The sequence below is a fragment of the Corvus cornix genome, chromosome 3 (assembly GCF_000738735.6).
Source record: "Corvus cornix cornix isolate S_Up_H32 chromosome 3, ASM73873v5, whole genome shotgun sequence".
In the NCBI taxonomy this organism is placed as follows: Eukaryota; Metazoa; Chordata; class Aves; order Passeriformes; family Corvidae; genus Corvus; species Corvus cornix.
Genome location: NC_047056.1, coordinates 88,373,619 through 88,390,190, shown reverse-complemented (window position 1 = coordinate 88,390,190; position 16,572 = coordinate 88,373,619). Strand labels below are relative to the sequence as shown.

The window sequence follows — 16,572 nt, the reverse complement described above, 5'->3', positions numbered from 1 at the left end:
GATATTCATGCCTCCATAAAGGATGAAAATCTTTGGACGCTACTAATTTCAGTTTCATGCCTACTTGAACTACCCAGGAGACAAAAGATGTAAGTTTCTTCTGCTAATGTCCCTCCTCTATTTGCTTTCTTGCTATTCTTGACTAGTGTTTGAAATACATACAGAGAAAAGAAGAAAGCAATCTTTAAATACATAAGTGGGTATTGATAAATTTTAAGTGCTAACTGTGGTTAACATACAGTCTCCCTAGTGCAGAGGATTGTTGGACTTGTGACATGAATATTGAATGATGCTGAACAGCCTAGGTCGGAATTTCCTTTTCCTGACCTACAAGGGGAGCAGAAATGGAATAAGAAATGAAAGGCTGCATACCTCTGAGCAGAAAAAGTACACTGCGATGCAGTTATCACTACTTGGAAAATGTGTTAGTGCAAACTCTGGTATTGAGCCTCAGAGATAAAGAAGAATGTAAGGTTAAGGGAATTTGTGAAGTAAATACTAGGGGAAGTTCAATAAAGCACTGAGAATTCTTCAGTTTCTTTCTGTTATGAGATTTGATAAAATGCTATTAATATTATCAGCAATAAAAATCCAATCCAAAACCTGATGATTTTCAAAAACAGTGGTTTTATAATTAGAGAGAAAATTTACATAAACGTTATCGTAGCGAATGCAGATTAGGACAATAGTAGTTCACAGATTATTTAAAACTGACCTCTTCTATTTCTGTAGAACTTCTTTCCAATTCCATTTTCATGTGCTTTAAAAGAGAATGTGATGGCTCCCTTTTTGGGAAGCATGTTAAGGTTTACTGACTACATGTACTCTGCACAGGAAGCTCTGCTCAGCCAAATCACCATAATCAGGTTTCCGGAGGATGGCTTCTAACAACAATAATGTTACATTTTTATGGAATATTTCACAAATGTTACACAACAAACGTTAAAAAAGATTCTGAAAAAAATTTATATATTTATATGGGCTGCCAAATTTTCCATTTCTTTTAGCTGAATAAATGACAAAGGACAATGACAGGAATCTCATGAATTGTTTTGTGTTGGGATAGATGAATTTTTATGTTAGGCTATAGACATATGAAAGAGTTAAAATATTTTAAAGCCCATTATGATCTGTACACTAGAAGCATACACTGCTAATCATAGAAATTATTTCAACATTGACAAGGACAAATTTATTCCTGGAGAAAACACATCAAGACGTACCATAGTCTCAAATGGTACCTTTTTATATATCACCACCTGGTTGGTTGTGTGCAGCTGCCATGGCATGATTTATTCCAGGTTATGCCTTGAGCTTTGTGTTTCTGCTCTTGTGTCTAAAGTCTTACTATTTCATCCTCCTGTCTGTAGATTCATTATGAAATATAGAGTCTCAGTTTTCACCTCTGAAGTTGCTGGGAACATGGTATTGACATAAATAGATATAGTTTTAGCCCCTAATGAATATTTATAAATTCACTGCAGTGCAGTGATTTCTAAGAGACCAGCGCAAAACCAATGCATTTACTAACTTGTCTCATAGCCAGTACATCCACATCAGCAGCTGATGCACACATATTAATAAATCCCACCTTTCCAATGGTTATATCACTGCTGGTTCACAGCTAAATCAATCAATAGCAATTCATTGACTTTTCAATGTACTCTGCTGCATGAGGTTGAAATGTGCTAAATTATTTCTACTTTGTAAGTATAAAACACTTTTATTATTTTTGAATCTTTCTTTAAAAATCTGAGATATTTGAATGGCATTTTCTATTACCACCTTCTGAAATGTGATCTAGACTCCTAGACTATTCAAATGAGTTTGAAAAATGTTCATTTTTATTTCTAATTTTAGGTCAAAAAAAGTCATACTATTGAGGTATTTTCAACTGCATTCCTTCTTGAAAACTCTAAAGTTAGCATAATGTTTTGATTTTGAATATAGGAAGCCAGAAGCAATGCCTGTGGTTTTGAAGATCATCTGATTTGTACAATTTCATTATAAATTATGAATTCAGTAAACTGAAGTTTTTCTGTAATGAACAATGGGTATATTGACAGATAGTCTGTCTCCTTTTTAGGTATTTGGAATAAGGAAAATTTTGGAAAAAATACTTCCACTACTGCGTCTTCCAACCAATTCTTGAAATGTAAAATATTCTTTGAATTTGATTTTTTATTCCTACTCATATTTCAGCTGCTGGGAATTATCTAGGTGAATCAGAGTGTATAAAGGCAACTTTCTCAAATAAAAGAAAATAAGCTCATTTAAGATTCTCTCTTGGGGAAAACAAACCCATAGCCTTTCCTTGATGCTTTCTACTCTGAGTGGATACTGTAGTAGAGACCTAACACACGCATGGCAAAGCCTACACTCGACCCCTGCCTTGTCCCTGCTTTTCAGGAAGATTTCTGAAGTCTGCTTCTGTTTCTTTTTCTAAATAACTCCTTATATCACATATTACAATGGTCCAGCCCACAAAGAACAAAAGTTTAAGTGAATTGGCAAAATTAATAAAGAAGAATATAATCTAATGAAAAATAAAATACCAGTGAGGTCTGTGTCAGTTTGACCATCTTCAAGTAATTAGCCATCCATTCAGCATTATAAACTTTCGTTGCAAATGCCTGGTGTACACACATTCTCACTGTTTTGCACACATAGTTTCTATTGTTTTGATCCTTTACTAGAGGAAAAAAAGTGGAAAATTAAATACAGGTGCAACTAAAATAAGCCTTGAAGACTGCTTAATACTGACATGGTCTTCACTTAGGTATTTTTATTTTGACAAGCCCAAGTATCATAAATTCATTTTGACAATAACACAGTCATCCCTACTCAGGCATATCTGGTAACCCCTTCTACCTTTAAAGAAATATGTGAGAAAAAAAGAAAAAAGAAAATCCCCCAGTATCTATAAACAACAGCTATTATACAGTGATTTGGATCATTAGATCTTAACTTCACAAAGGACATAGAGTTTGCTTTTTTTTAACATGCAGCAATGAAATCTCAAAGAACAGAACTGATTTTTTTGATGTCAGCCAATAGATTAGTGACCAAGTTGTGAGAATAAAACCACAGGCTACACGCAGGAACCTACTTCCCTGTATTCTGGAGTGCATGTTAGGAATGCTACCACTGTTTTCGTCAGCATTTGCTTCTTTCTCTGTAAGGATTTCCAAGGAACTAATACTTGAAATTTCTCTCTGTCTTGTCATAGAAAGGAAAATCTGTCATTTGAAATGTGAACAAAATGGATATTTTTCATGCTTATGTTACCACAAAATTGGGATGGTTTGAATTTGCTAGATTACTTAAATATGCCTAGAATAGCTTTTAGAAAGAGACAGAGCATAGAAAATTACAGTCCAAAAGACAGTTTTCTTAGAAAATTATAAATGTATGAAAAAATGGCAATTAAACCATAAATGCTGTCTCTGTCTTTATTATAGCATTTAAACCAGAAAATGCTACAATATGGACACATGAAAAACTTAATCATATTAGTTTTTTAAAACAATGATGGAAAAAAGGCATTTGAAATATTCTGTGACAGAAATGACCTGAACTAAAATACCATTCATGTTGCTCTATAACCTGGTTATAGTTTTATTATAATCTATGTTTAAATCTGTCTTAATCTTGCAACTGAATAAATGCAGTTGTATTATTTCACGCACCTCATAGAAGACTGAAATCCATTATCCACATTGGAAAAGAGAAAATGAAACTGATGATTTATTCCCTTGACATTTTTTCTTTATTTTTCTAATTAACCTCATATTATGAGATACTGACCTCACATTAAGAACACCCGAGATGAAAGTGGCTAATCACTGACATCTTTAAATTTTGAAGTATTTTTAGTTCAGTGGTGCTTTTTCACTCGTTTAGATGCTGAAGGCATTTCAGTCCATCTGCCTCGCATCTCAGTGGCATATTCCGGCTGCATTTAAAGCCAGCATATTTTTCCCTCCAGAGACAGTGACAGAAGAGAATGCAATACGATCCCTATTGCAGGATAATTTTGTCAGGCACCAGAATTCTGATTCATGCACATGACATTCATAATGATATAAAAAGGATTCACAGGGGATTAAAGAATTGGGTGTGTGAGTAGTTATGGGAAATGTGTATACATGGAGGACATTTGGGCATGCTATGCACAGTAATCTAAAGAGGTCTGGAGCCATGTGAAGCCCAACCTGTTACTGGAGATGCTAAGATACAGGCCTGATGCATACAAATATTTATTTCCACAAATTTGAAACAAGAAGATGTTGAGCCTTCTTATTTGCTCTTGGCTTAGAATAATATGATTTTTTTTCATAGCTGCTGTGGACTTTATATAAAGTTAAGAACTGGAATTACAAAGGATTTACTATTTTTTTACAAAAGACTCATGGACCTCAACAGATGCAAAACAGAAGTTATGTACAGTGTCATTACTAGTTGCATCTTGATTAATTATGTGTATGAACACTGGATTTCTAACAAAGTGCAATGTGTACCTCACACACTCATAACACAATTGTGGATATTAGGTATTGGATTAATTTAGGTCTGGAATTGATAGTCAGAGAAATCCTCTTAAAATAGCTAAGATTGGGGCACCTCTAAATCAAGTGTTACCTGGTATGGTCTTGCTCAAGTAAATGTTTTATCTTAAATTGTCATAGACTACTTCTCCAGGTGGAAATAAAATCATACATTTTTTTTTTTTTCCTTTCAAGCTAGTCACCAGGTGGCACTAAAGGAGCACAGTAGAAAGCATGAATGCAAAGTCCTTACTAATGTCTCTTCTAATAATTGGAAAGACTGACTTAAGCTCTAATTGATAGCATGATTGCTTCAGCTTCCCGTTATATCAAGGGAAACATAGTAAAGTATCTTAAACTGATTACATATTTGACAATATGGATGAGAACAGGTCCAGAGACTGGAACTTCTGGGAGACTTTTAACTGCTTTCATGCATTATAACTACCTAATGTAATCATGTAAAAATGGTGCATTCATGGTTATGTAAACATACTTAAGAAAATTTAGTTTTTAGCAATTATATTTTTTATATAATGCTGAAGGTGCAGCCGTATTTCTAACAGATTAAGGAGAGGTATAGCAAAATTAAAATGTCATATCAGCAGGTATAAATATCCCCAGGCATTATAAAGAGAACCTTTGTTTTTATCCAAGCTAAATAATCATGGTAAGACTGTTTCTGAATAAAGACCTCACACTGCTAGCAGACCAGAGTTTCTGGTCTTCTGAAAAATTATTTTATAATTTTATAAATTTTATAATTCCACAATTGGAGGATTACATTTAGAACTACTTGCTATTTTTCTCCCTACAATCTGAAAAATGCTAGCCCAGATTAACATAGGAAAAAATCCCCACAAAAATCCCTTTGCTAAAAAAGTATTGATATTAAAGACACAAAAGAAAAGTGTCCTGCAAAACACTGAAATTGTGGCTTCATTTGCTCCCTTGATTAACCAGACAAGTTGTCAAGGAAACATCTAACCAACTGTCAAGTACTAGAGGATTTTTTTCAAGAATGGTGATTTTACTTTTGACTGAGCATATTCAATTCACAAGTGTGAAAATATGTATTGTTCCTTGCAGTTTTAATAATCTCTTTGTACTTTTCCAAAATTCTTGCACTTACTACCTTTTTTCCCCTTAAAAATATATTTTTAAAAAATTAATTGTTATAAAAACTGTATCTTCACTTCCCAAAAATTACCTTTCAGCATACTTCTTCCATGGAAATGTTGGCATGTCTCTTTACCCTCTTCTATTTCATTAAGGTCAAATTTTAGTGTTTCTTACCAACTTCTACTGCAACACTCCGAAGTGACAATTATAAAAATGAATGCTGCATTTTATGTCTGACATTTTATTTGAAATCAATGAAACATATTTCATAACCTGCAGAAATTCTACATCAATTCTCAGGTTTTCTAGGTGCTGTAAACTGGCCAAACAGTAAAAGTGTTGTGAGAAAGAGAAAAGGAGACCAAGGAGAGGAGTAGATAAAAACAAGGAAGATGAAAAATCCCAAATTACTTTGACTCCTAAACTCCTAAAGTGTCTTGCAGTAGTCCCTTGATGTCCCTTTCTTTAGGAAAAAAAAACCAAACCACACACAAAAAGAGGTATGTGAACTTTGGGAATGCATTAGGGGATGATAAACTCCCAGCTGACCCTGAACTTGTTTGAAACTTGCTGCTCCAGCTGTATGTACATAAATCTCTGGGCCCTGATGGGACTTATCCCAGAGTACTGAAAGATGCGGCCAGGGTCATCACAGGATCTCATTATTTGTCAGTGGTCTTGGGAGTCTGGAGAAGTCCCAGTTGACTGGAAGCTGGCAAATATTGTTCCAGTTTTCAAGAAGGGAAAGAAGGAAGACCCCATTAATTATAGGCCTGCCAGTCCCGCTTCAGTGCCTGGTAAAATTATGGAGGAGTTTATTCTGGGAATTATTGTAAAACATCTGAAAGACAGCACCATTATTGGCTGCAGATAGCATGGGTTAATGAGGGGAAATTCTTGCTTAACCAACTTAATCTCCTTTTAGGACTAGATCAGTTGACCATAAAAAGAGAGTAGATGTGGTGCATTTATATTTTAGCAAAGTTTTCTGTACTATTTCTCACAGTATCCCCCTGGATAAAATGTCCAGCACACAGAGAAGTCCATAATACATTGGCTGAGCAGTTGGCTCAGAGATGTAGTAAATTGGGTTGCATCAGGTTGGCAACCAGTGGCTAGTGGGTTCCTCACAGCTCAGTTTTAGGGCCAGTGCTCTTCAATGTTTTTATAAAAGATCTGGACACAGAAATTAAATGTACATTAAAGTAAATTTGCTGATGACACTAAACTAGGAGGAGCTGTGGACTCCTTCAGGGGCAGAGAGGCCTTACAGAGAGATCCGGATAGACTAGAGAGTTGGGCAACTACCTACCATATGAAATTTAGTGAGTGCCAGAGTCTGCACCTGGAATGGGTAATTGTGGTTATACATACGGACTGGGGGATGAGAGGCTGGAGAACCGCTCTGTACGAGAGAAATCTGAGGGTTTGAGTTCATGGCGAGTATGAGCCACCAGTGTACCTTGGCAGCCAAAGGGGACAACTTGGGTTGCATCAGGCACATCATCATGAGCCAGTTGAGGGAGGTAATTGTCCCACTCTACTCTGTAGTGGAGCAGACCCATCTCAAGTACTGCATGCAGTTTTGGAGATCTCAGTAAAAGGATATCAACCTCTTACAGTGTGCCTGAAGGAGACTGACCAAGATGGTGAAAGGCCTCAACAGCATGACTTAAAAGGAGTGTCTAAGGTCACTTGGCTTGTTCATCTTGGAGAAAAGAAAGCTGAGGAGTGACCTCATTCTCAAGGGGAGCAGTGTAAGGGGAGATCCTGATCTCTCTCTGGTGACCAGTGATAGGACACAAGGAAATAGAATGAGCTGAGCTGCACCAAGGGAAGTTCAGATTGAACATTAGGAGAAAGTACTTTACTGAGAGGGTGGTCAGTCACTGGAACAACTTCCCCAGGAAAGTGGTCATAGCACCAAAGTGTCAGAGTTCAAGGAGCATCTAGATGATGCTCTTAAGTATGTGGTTTAATTTAAGTAGTTTTGCAAGGAGCAGGGAGCTGGAATCAATAATCCTTAGGGGGCCCTTCCAATTTGAGAAAGTCAAACAATATCTTTTTATCATAGAATCATAGATTAATTGATTGGCTTGGTTTACCTTGCCAAATACTATCTACTTTGCACAGAAAATGTAGTTTCTTTACTTAGTGTTGGTATACAGTTTTTTCATACATTATACAGAATCTAAAAAAAACCCCAAATCAATGTTTTTGTAGAAGCATATTAGTAGCTGAAAATGGTAATATCAACATTAGGTGAAACAGATACTGTTTATGTTATGTTCTACTTAGCTTGGTTTGTGCTTCATTTACTCCAGTTCTGCTAGTCCAACAGTCAAGTTTATGATCCTTTAGTAGACTGGCTAATGGGACTCTCTAGTGCATATATTGCCAAGAATACTACAGGCAGCATACACCCAAGGATCATTTATTTCAATGGAATGCTTTTCTTCAACATATATACTTTATGAATCATGACTTTAAAGATATGTATTCCCAGGCTGGATCTTTAAAGAAAAGTGTGAATTCTGCTTTTAATCATATCTCTGCAATTCCATTGACTTCACAGGGACTTCATGGGTGTGAACAATACATCACTGTGCTGTGACAACCAACTGATAGACTGTGACACTTCCATTTCACACATGCAAGAATGGGAATAACACAAAAATACTGGAATAATTAGTACTAACACTTATGCAGGGTTTTGAAGTTGCAACAAAATTGAATTTTTATCATAATCATTACCATAGTCATTATTGTTTTTGTTCATGATCATGACAGTATTGGAAGAATATATTGTTACAAAATTGATCCTGGCAGTAAACGCCAAGTCCCACAAAAACCTTATGTCCTAATCTGATTTTCAGGACACCCACTTTGTACATAGAAGAACACAGAATATATAGTGTGCTTGCTTTTATGTCCTGACTATTCTCTTGGATCATAGCACGCTTCATAGTATATTTTGTGGGTTTTTTTGTCTGTTAGATGAATTAATTGAGATTTCACTGCTGATAAAAACCCTGTGTTTCTAAACCCAGTAATCCACCTTCAAGACTGAATACAGTTGCTTTCTCCTGTTTCTGATTGCACTGTCTCAGGTTCAGGTACCAACTGGGTATCTGCTGCACCTGAACAAGGCTGTTTTAATTTTCATTATGGCTACCTTTAACTTCTCTTTGAGCCTACAATATAACAAAGAGAAAAACTTCTACTCTTCTATTCTTTGGCGCTCCAGAGATGAACACTCCTTAGGGAAGGTGCTAGTAGTCTTTTGCACTGCTCATTCTTGCCCTCTAATCTGGCTTCTCTAATTCACTGATTTTTAATACAGATGTAATTGCATTCTAGCAATTTTATTAAAAATTATATAATGTCAGAAAAGAAAGTTGGCCTTCCTCTTTCAGTAAAAAGCCTCCAGCTAAAGCTTATGCAACAACTAATACAAAATATGTAAGACATGAAAATTCAACTATGATCTTCACTGAAAGAATATTCTGGTGTGAAAAGAGTAAAACCCTTTTTATGAAGAGCCTTTAGATAATAAGTTCTGACCAGTTCTTCCCTTAAATGGAGATGAAATAATTTCAGTGAACAAAATGGCAGTGCTCACCTATTACCTTAAAAGTCATATGCGTTCCTGTCTGAGAAATGGGAAAAAATTGTCTAGGGATAATACGTGATACTAGGGTATTAATTTAGAAAAAGCCAAAATAGTCATCAAATGCAATGATGCAATATTATGCTGATGAAGACTGGAAGAAGTTGGAAGATTTCTGTTAAATAAGAAATAAAATTTGATTTCATGGAACATATGAACACAAACTTTAAAAGAGTACCCAAAAAATATTAACTCAGAGATGTTTTACTCTCAAGAGAAACGTGACTCTCTAACGACTATCAAGCATTTCCTCCTCTGCAAGTACAAGATCACTTGTAGGTAGAGTGATTTTGAACACAATGGAAAGGAGTCTTGTATCGTGTTTCTCTTTAAGAAAAATTTAATATCAGTAGAAGCAGAGTATAACTCCATACAAGAAATATTCAGTATTACCTCCTGGTGAGCAAATTAACACTGTTGTAAGCCTGGCAAAATATGAAAAAAGCACTTGGTAAAACTTCAAACTTCAAAACCTGTCTACATTGTTGCTCAGGTATCACATCTTAAAACTATTTTTATGTCACTTATCTACCTACCAGGTAACTGAATCTCATGCATATGAATAGATTGGTGAAAATAAAGAGAAACAAGAGAACAGTTTATGTACATATAGAAGCAATAGTCTCGTGTGAAGTGGCTATGAGATACGAAGTTTGAAGAAAATATACATATACACTTATTTCTGACAACAACCAATGTTCAAAAATTTTTCTTATGCATACACAACTTATGTATGCATAAATGGTGCTTTATAGAATGGTTAAACCAGAACAAGTAAAAGAATAAAGGAAAATAATAACATATCCAAACCACCATATTTTGAGGGGGGTAAATTTCCCTGAAGATAATTAAAAAAAAAGGTAAAATAAAAAAAATGCTGAGGGTTCAATTATCCTAACACCTCACCAAGAAAATGCCACAAAAAGCCATTGGAAATGTGCTTGAAGAGAGACATAGTAGGCAATGTCTTCAAATTATGTCTCCCTTTCCCTGAGGAGGGCTATCACTCCCAGCAGCAGAAGGACTCTTCTGGAGCCAGCAACAGCTTGGTATTGCACTGGAGCATAGGAATGAATTATCATGTTTAACCACCTTCAGATAAAATCTTCCATTTATTGTCTTACATAAGTCTGATCCTATGAATGAAAATTAGGAAGCCACTTGACATGTGAATAAAGCTGTATCAATGCAGTGCTGTACAGATAATTGCAATACTACAATGATCTCCAGTTGAGGATCTTTTCTTACCAATTACAGACAGAAGAAATACAATGATCAGTAACATATATTACTTCTACCAGACAGCACTAATTAATTTTCTTTTGCATACTCTGATGGTCTAAAATGAACTGTTACCTCCCCTCCACATGGGAAAACTAAGAGGAAAATAGGTTAAACAATGTGGTTAATGAGAAAGTGACTCTTCAATTTGAATGCCAAGAAAAGGAACAATTTATATACTAGTACAGAAAATCCTGGGTGGACTAGAGAATAAAGTCCTTCTATTGCCAACTAGTGCAAACCCTGAGGTTGAGGCTGGCATATTTGCTAATACTCAGGACCAAGAGAAATTCTGCTGTATTTCAGTTTTACACATATAAGTATCAATAAAAAAAAAGTGTTTTGCTTTCAGACTCTTTAAGGTTCATGTCCTCTAATCCTCTGTAACCTTAAGTCTTTGGACTTTGGAGCTACTCTCACATTTCTCTACTTACGACTTAGGCAAGCTTTATGTGCCAGCTTCTCATAGTGATAGTCAAACAGCCTGTTCTTGGTCTCTTCTGGTGACATTCCCAGAAGCATCCCAGTAGGAAAACCAATATAGGCAGACACTTAATCTCTCTTATAATTCAGCAACTACTGCTGAAACAACTATATCCTCCACTTGACTCTTCAATAATTGTCTATGAACATCTAATTCAGTTGAATTACATTAAGATCAACTGAAAATATGGCAAAAGAATGTAAGACATAATGTAAGGGCATACAGAGCTAAAGGCAGCCTCCTAAAACAGGATATTTAGATCCCCACTGTATTGCTTAATTCAGAAAATTATTATCTTGTCTTATTGAAGGTGCAAACATTTGTTATTGCCAAAGAAATGTTCTCTATTTATGACAAGAATTATCAGTAACATATTATTTGTATTAAGCATTACTTATGCTGTCATAAAGAAAGGGCCAGGGACAACTGCAGGGAAGGGTTATGCACTATTTGAAACCCAGCTAAAACTGGGAATGAATAATTGATCTTAGTGTCTTGGGGTGACTTTATGATGTGTATTCCCTATCGCTGCTCTATGCCCAGAAATTAATTTTGTGCCTTTCTGTGCCTTTAAACTGAGCCTGAGAGGGGGAAGAGAAGAAAAACGGAGTGAACTTTTGAAAACATTTTCTCAAGGACACAGACACACTCTCCTCTGCGTTCTCCTGCTGCAGCAGCAAGAGCGGAGGAAGCACCCTGCTTGCTCGTCATCCTGCTTTTGCCTCCTTTTCTCTGGAGGGAGACGGAAAGTTGAACTTTGTTTTTCCTGGGACTTTGGTTTTTCACTTCTCTTCTGGACTGTTTCAACATCAGAACACATCGGGAGAATTTTCCACCAAGGCTGTGGAGGTTGGCCCACATAGACCCAGCTCTGAGGAGGAGGAGAGAGACCACATCTAGAGAAGGACTCTGAAATCTTCCCAGGTTTCTCTCCACAGTGAGAGGTTTTATTATTTAGCATTATTATCCTTTTTCTGTGTGTTTGTTAAGTAAATAGTTTTTTTATCTCTTTTACTTTCCTCTGAGAAAAATTTTTTTTCCCAAAGCTGGTGGGGGAGGGGTGGTTGTAACCTGCCTTCTATCAGAGGATATTCTCCTCCAAATTTGTCCAAACCGGCATACTTAGTAAGCTGTAACACCAGTCAAGAGAGTTATCTCTGTGCCTCCAACCCTCACCAACATTGTGTCTCTCCTTTTGATGGCATCAGTAAGAAAGAAGGCAAGGCCTTGTCATCATAATCCCTTCAGGCCCTCTTCAGTACGGGTAAGAATAACTGATTTTTGGAGAAATGTGAGGCATCATTGCTAAAAGTGCTGGGCATGTTACAAATCTACTTTCACAAAGCATGAGCAACTCACCTGAAGTCAATAATACAAGGCAGAAATTACTCCCACTTACCAGATTTAAGATTTGTTGATTTGTGAAGTCTAATGGCCACACAATGTAACCAATTCATTGTACTTTTAAAAAAAATTGTTTCTTTATAGATACTTATTACTTTGAACACACAAAGGAACAGAACAGGGCAGATCTCTGATTTCAGAATACATGCATAAATACAGAATTGAACAGAACTTGAAGCTTACTGTTGTTATCTAAACTGATTAAAGTTCTCTACTCATCTTTATCTGGACAAGACTCATTAAATGTTTTGTTGCAGTCTGCTTTTGATAACACATATGCTGTGGTTTTCCCCATCAGAATGAAAGTATGAGCTTTAGAACTGCTCTGTCAAAGAAATTAAGATTCTCACAATAATTTCATATGAATTTTGTACTTGAACCTCTCTAAATCAAAGCATCCAACATGAACAGCTAAGAACATTTTATCAAGCTATAACCATCTATTTTTAAAGAAAAAAGAAACTGCTTTATGGTGGTATGTTTATACACATTTTAGCTGCAATCTTGAATATACATGAAAGTACAGGATTATGATGCCTATTACTTATTTGAATATCAAAAGGTAAAATATAGATTATAATGTCAGTTGTATGTGCTTCAAGAGAAACTACCTAAATAGCCAGATGTATGTCTCCTAGTGCATTACAAATGTGTCTCCTGTTTTTTTCAGTCACTTTGTTCAGTGATATTTTTGAGCTGAAATGTATTATTTGGAAAATAAATACTGCACAAGATTCAAGAATATTAACTGCAAAAAAGAAAAGCAAGGTAAATATAAGACATTTAGCTTGTATGTGTAAATGCGTGTTCACAGGCCACCTTTCAGGAATTTTTTGGTTTTTTTTAAACAAGATAGATTACATTCATCAGACTGTAGAAACAAAAAATATGAGGTGTTCATGGAAAAAGCCAATCTTGTATGATGTGAAATGTGCCACATTTCTTCATGGATAGTCAAAATCATACATAGGCCCTTTAACAAGATTAAATTTTGTGAATGCAAGTCATTAAGGAAACTGTGGAAGTGTAAACAAGCACCACAATGCCTGTTACTGTGCATGTAAAATCTGGTTTTGCTCACAGATGAGGTTCTTTATTTCCTGATTTTGATGTCCAATTTTCCACTTATATATTATAAATGCAACTACACACATACTGAATTTGGAAATATTAGAAATCATTTCACTACAAAACCACCCTGTGATTAACTATTTCATTTCAGAGACATGCTTAGTGTTACTAACCATGTAGATAATTTAGATCAAGATTCAAGCACTGAAAAATGTATCAATTTATCAGAATTAATATTTCTAACTGACAAAAATTAACTTCAGATTAAGTTGTCTCTAATTAGCAACAAATTAGGTTTACCAATTACCAGTTATATTCTCTTCTTTATAGTGTTAGCCCTAATGAAAAACATTTTAAATCAGAATTTGCAGAGTGGAAATCTCTGCAAACTGGGAGAGTTAGTGTTCATTATCCTGAAATGTAGGGAACTCTAAAGTGTGGGATCCAGGCCTGTCTCATACTCTGTCCTGCTCCCTACCAGCTTATTCTAAATGTTGCAACTCACCACCTGAGCGTGTCTGGCAGCCTCTGCAGTCAACAGTAAAAATAAACAAATTGCTGAAGTGGCCGGAATGACCCTGAAGGACAGACAATTTTTAGGCACTCTAACACCCAAGTGTTCTAACAGAGTGTTAAGAACAGACAATCTTCTATTATGGCCCACTATAAAGCCAAAGCATACACTGATTTTTACATTTGACACAGAATCACTGAACGGGCCAGGTTGGAAGGGGCCACTGGAGGTCATCTGTTCCAACATCCCTGCTGAAGCAGGGTGCCCTAGAGCATATTTTTTGTGTTTGCATCTGGATAGCTTTTGAGTATCTCCATAGAAGGAGACAATGCCCACAGTCTCTCTGGGCACCCTGTTCCAGTGCTCAGCCATCCTCACAGTAAAGAAGCTCTTTCCCATGTCAGGTGGAACTTCCTGTGTTCCAGGTTCCGGCTGTTGTCTCTTGGGTGTCTTCTGTATGTTTGTATTCATGATTATAGCTGATCCCTTTACAGCATTGCCTTGCCAAAGGTTATTTTTTGTGGTTTGTTTGTTTGTTTGTCTGTTTTTTACTGCAATAGATAAAAGAATACTGCACTCTAGAAAAATGGATGGTAGTGTGATCTCATAGTGGATATCATTTGGCTCAGAGGATTCAGTACTGATCAGTAATTAGGTTTCATCAAATAGTCTGTAAAACAAGAAGTCTTGCTTTAGAATGAAATAAAATCAAAAGAGTTGTCTTTCATTTCAAGTCACTCTTTAAATCTTCAAACACCAAAAATACCAAGAACAAACCAAGCTTATTAAAAACTGATCAAACTAAATATATCAACATATCCCAGCCTATATATCAGATACTTGCAAGGTTTGGAAAAGAAAGTTGTCCTTCAAATTTAAATAGAAAAAGAAAAATGGAATAATTTCAAATAATTTTGTATAGCAAAAATACTTCTAATGTGGTCAGAAGAGCATCCATGAGAGTATACTTCAGACATGCCTCTAAGGCAAACCCTAGGAGGTTGTGCTGGAAGATTCTTTTCCTCTGAAGGGCCCAATGAAATACTTATTTCCCTGGGTCACACTGAGAGCTAATGAAAGCCATGAGTACTGACTGCCAGATAGACAATGCAATGCTGACCAACAAATTTTCTACCCACTTAGCTGGTCTGGATATAAGGGTATTAGGAAAGCCTTGAAAGGAATGTTCTATCTGAATGGCACTGTATTTTAGGAAACAGCTTTACCTATCCAATATAAGTTATCTTTAGAAATTACTTTAGTCTTCATCTATGCACCTCAGAACTTTGTGACTAATAATGAATTTTACATAAAAAGGTCTCTGTAAGTCTTGTATCACAGGGAAAAAGCTGAAGCAGATGGAACAGACTTGTCCAAGATGTTGTCTGAAGAATGCCAAATATGTCAGGCAATGAGTGCAAGTTCTGTGATTGTCATGCTTTTATTGATTGTACATGAAGTTAGTAGAAATTAGAAAGAATTAATCTAAACAAAACTTGCTTTTAAAGGACATACCCATTGCACTTACTAAATTGCAGCAGTCAAATACTTGCCTGTTTTCAGTCAATATTAAGTGCTTTGGTTAATGATGAACCTGGAAAACTTTGCTTGCTGTCCATCTGCCTCTCATTTGTGTGCCAGAGGAAGAGAGTTGGCAGGAAGATAGGGTGAGCAGCTATTGCACTGTTTTTTCAAATTAAAACAAAAAAACCAAAACCATCTTCCTCCCCCCCCCCCCCCCCCACCCCCAAACCAACAAAACAAACAAGCAAGCAAACAAAAAAAAAACCCAACCAATATAGGCTACTATTTGGTCAGGAAGGAAAAAAAACCCATACACCTGTGCCTGACATATGAAAGGCAGGACACCTGCTGATGATTCAACTATAATATGTGCTGCACATAATTAAATAAACAGAATAAATTGCGTGGGGAATCAGTTACGAGAAATCTACTTCATGACTACTTATGTTTTAATTTACCCTGCCTTCCTTTTGTCATCCTTTTTTATTCAGGAAAGGTTGAGGGAGCAAAGGAAGTTCTGTGTTTGTCCACTATTTTCACTGCTTACAGTTTGGGTAGGAAGGGAAGAAACAGACCTTATTTGGTTTGAATCAGATACAAACTCTACACTGACATAAAAAGAGAGTATGATTATTTCTAGAGGGAAAACTGCAAAGGAAAGAGCAAAAAGCTTATTAAGCAAAGTCTTTAATTCTCATTTTTGTTCAACTGAACATTTTGGAATCTACTATCCATGATAATGATTTAAGGCACAGTATTTTTTATAGGAGATGCTCTTTGTAGCTCATAGAAAACCATCCTCAGCTATATGGGATTAAAATGAGCAGGGATACTCTCAGCTACGGACATGTAAAATATTTCAAACAATTGAATATGCAGTTTGGAAGAATAAAATATGTGAATTTTTGTCTACTTTTTGTTTAAAGGTATGCAATGAGATTTTAAAAGTACAGAA

At 35.9% G+C, this 16,572-nt stretch overlaps 1 protein-coding gene across 1 annotated transcript in view; it reads right to left on the bottom strand.

The window, feature by feature from the left end:
* Nucleotides 1–16,572, bottom strand: part of EYS (eyes shut homolog) — an 852,840-nt gene that overhangs the window by 111,974 nt on the left and 724,294 nt on the right. The gene's annotated exons all lie outside the window — the stretch shown is intronic.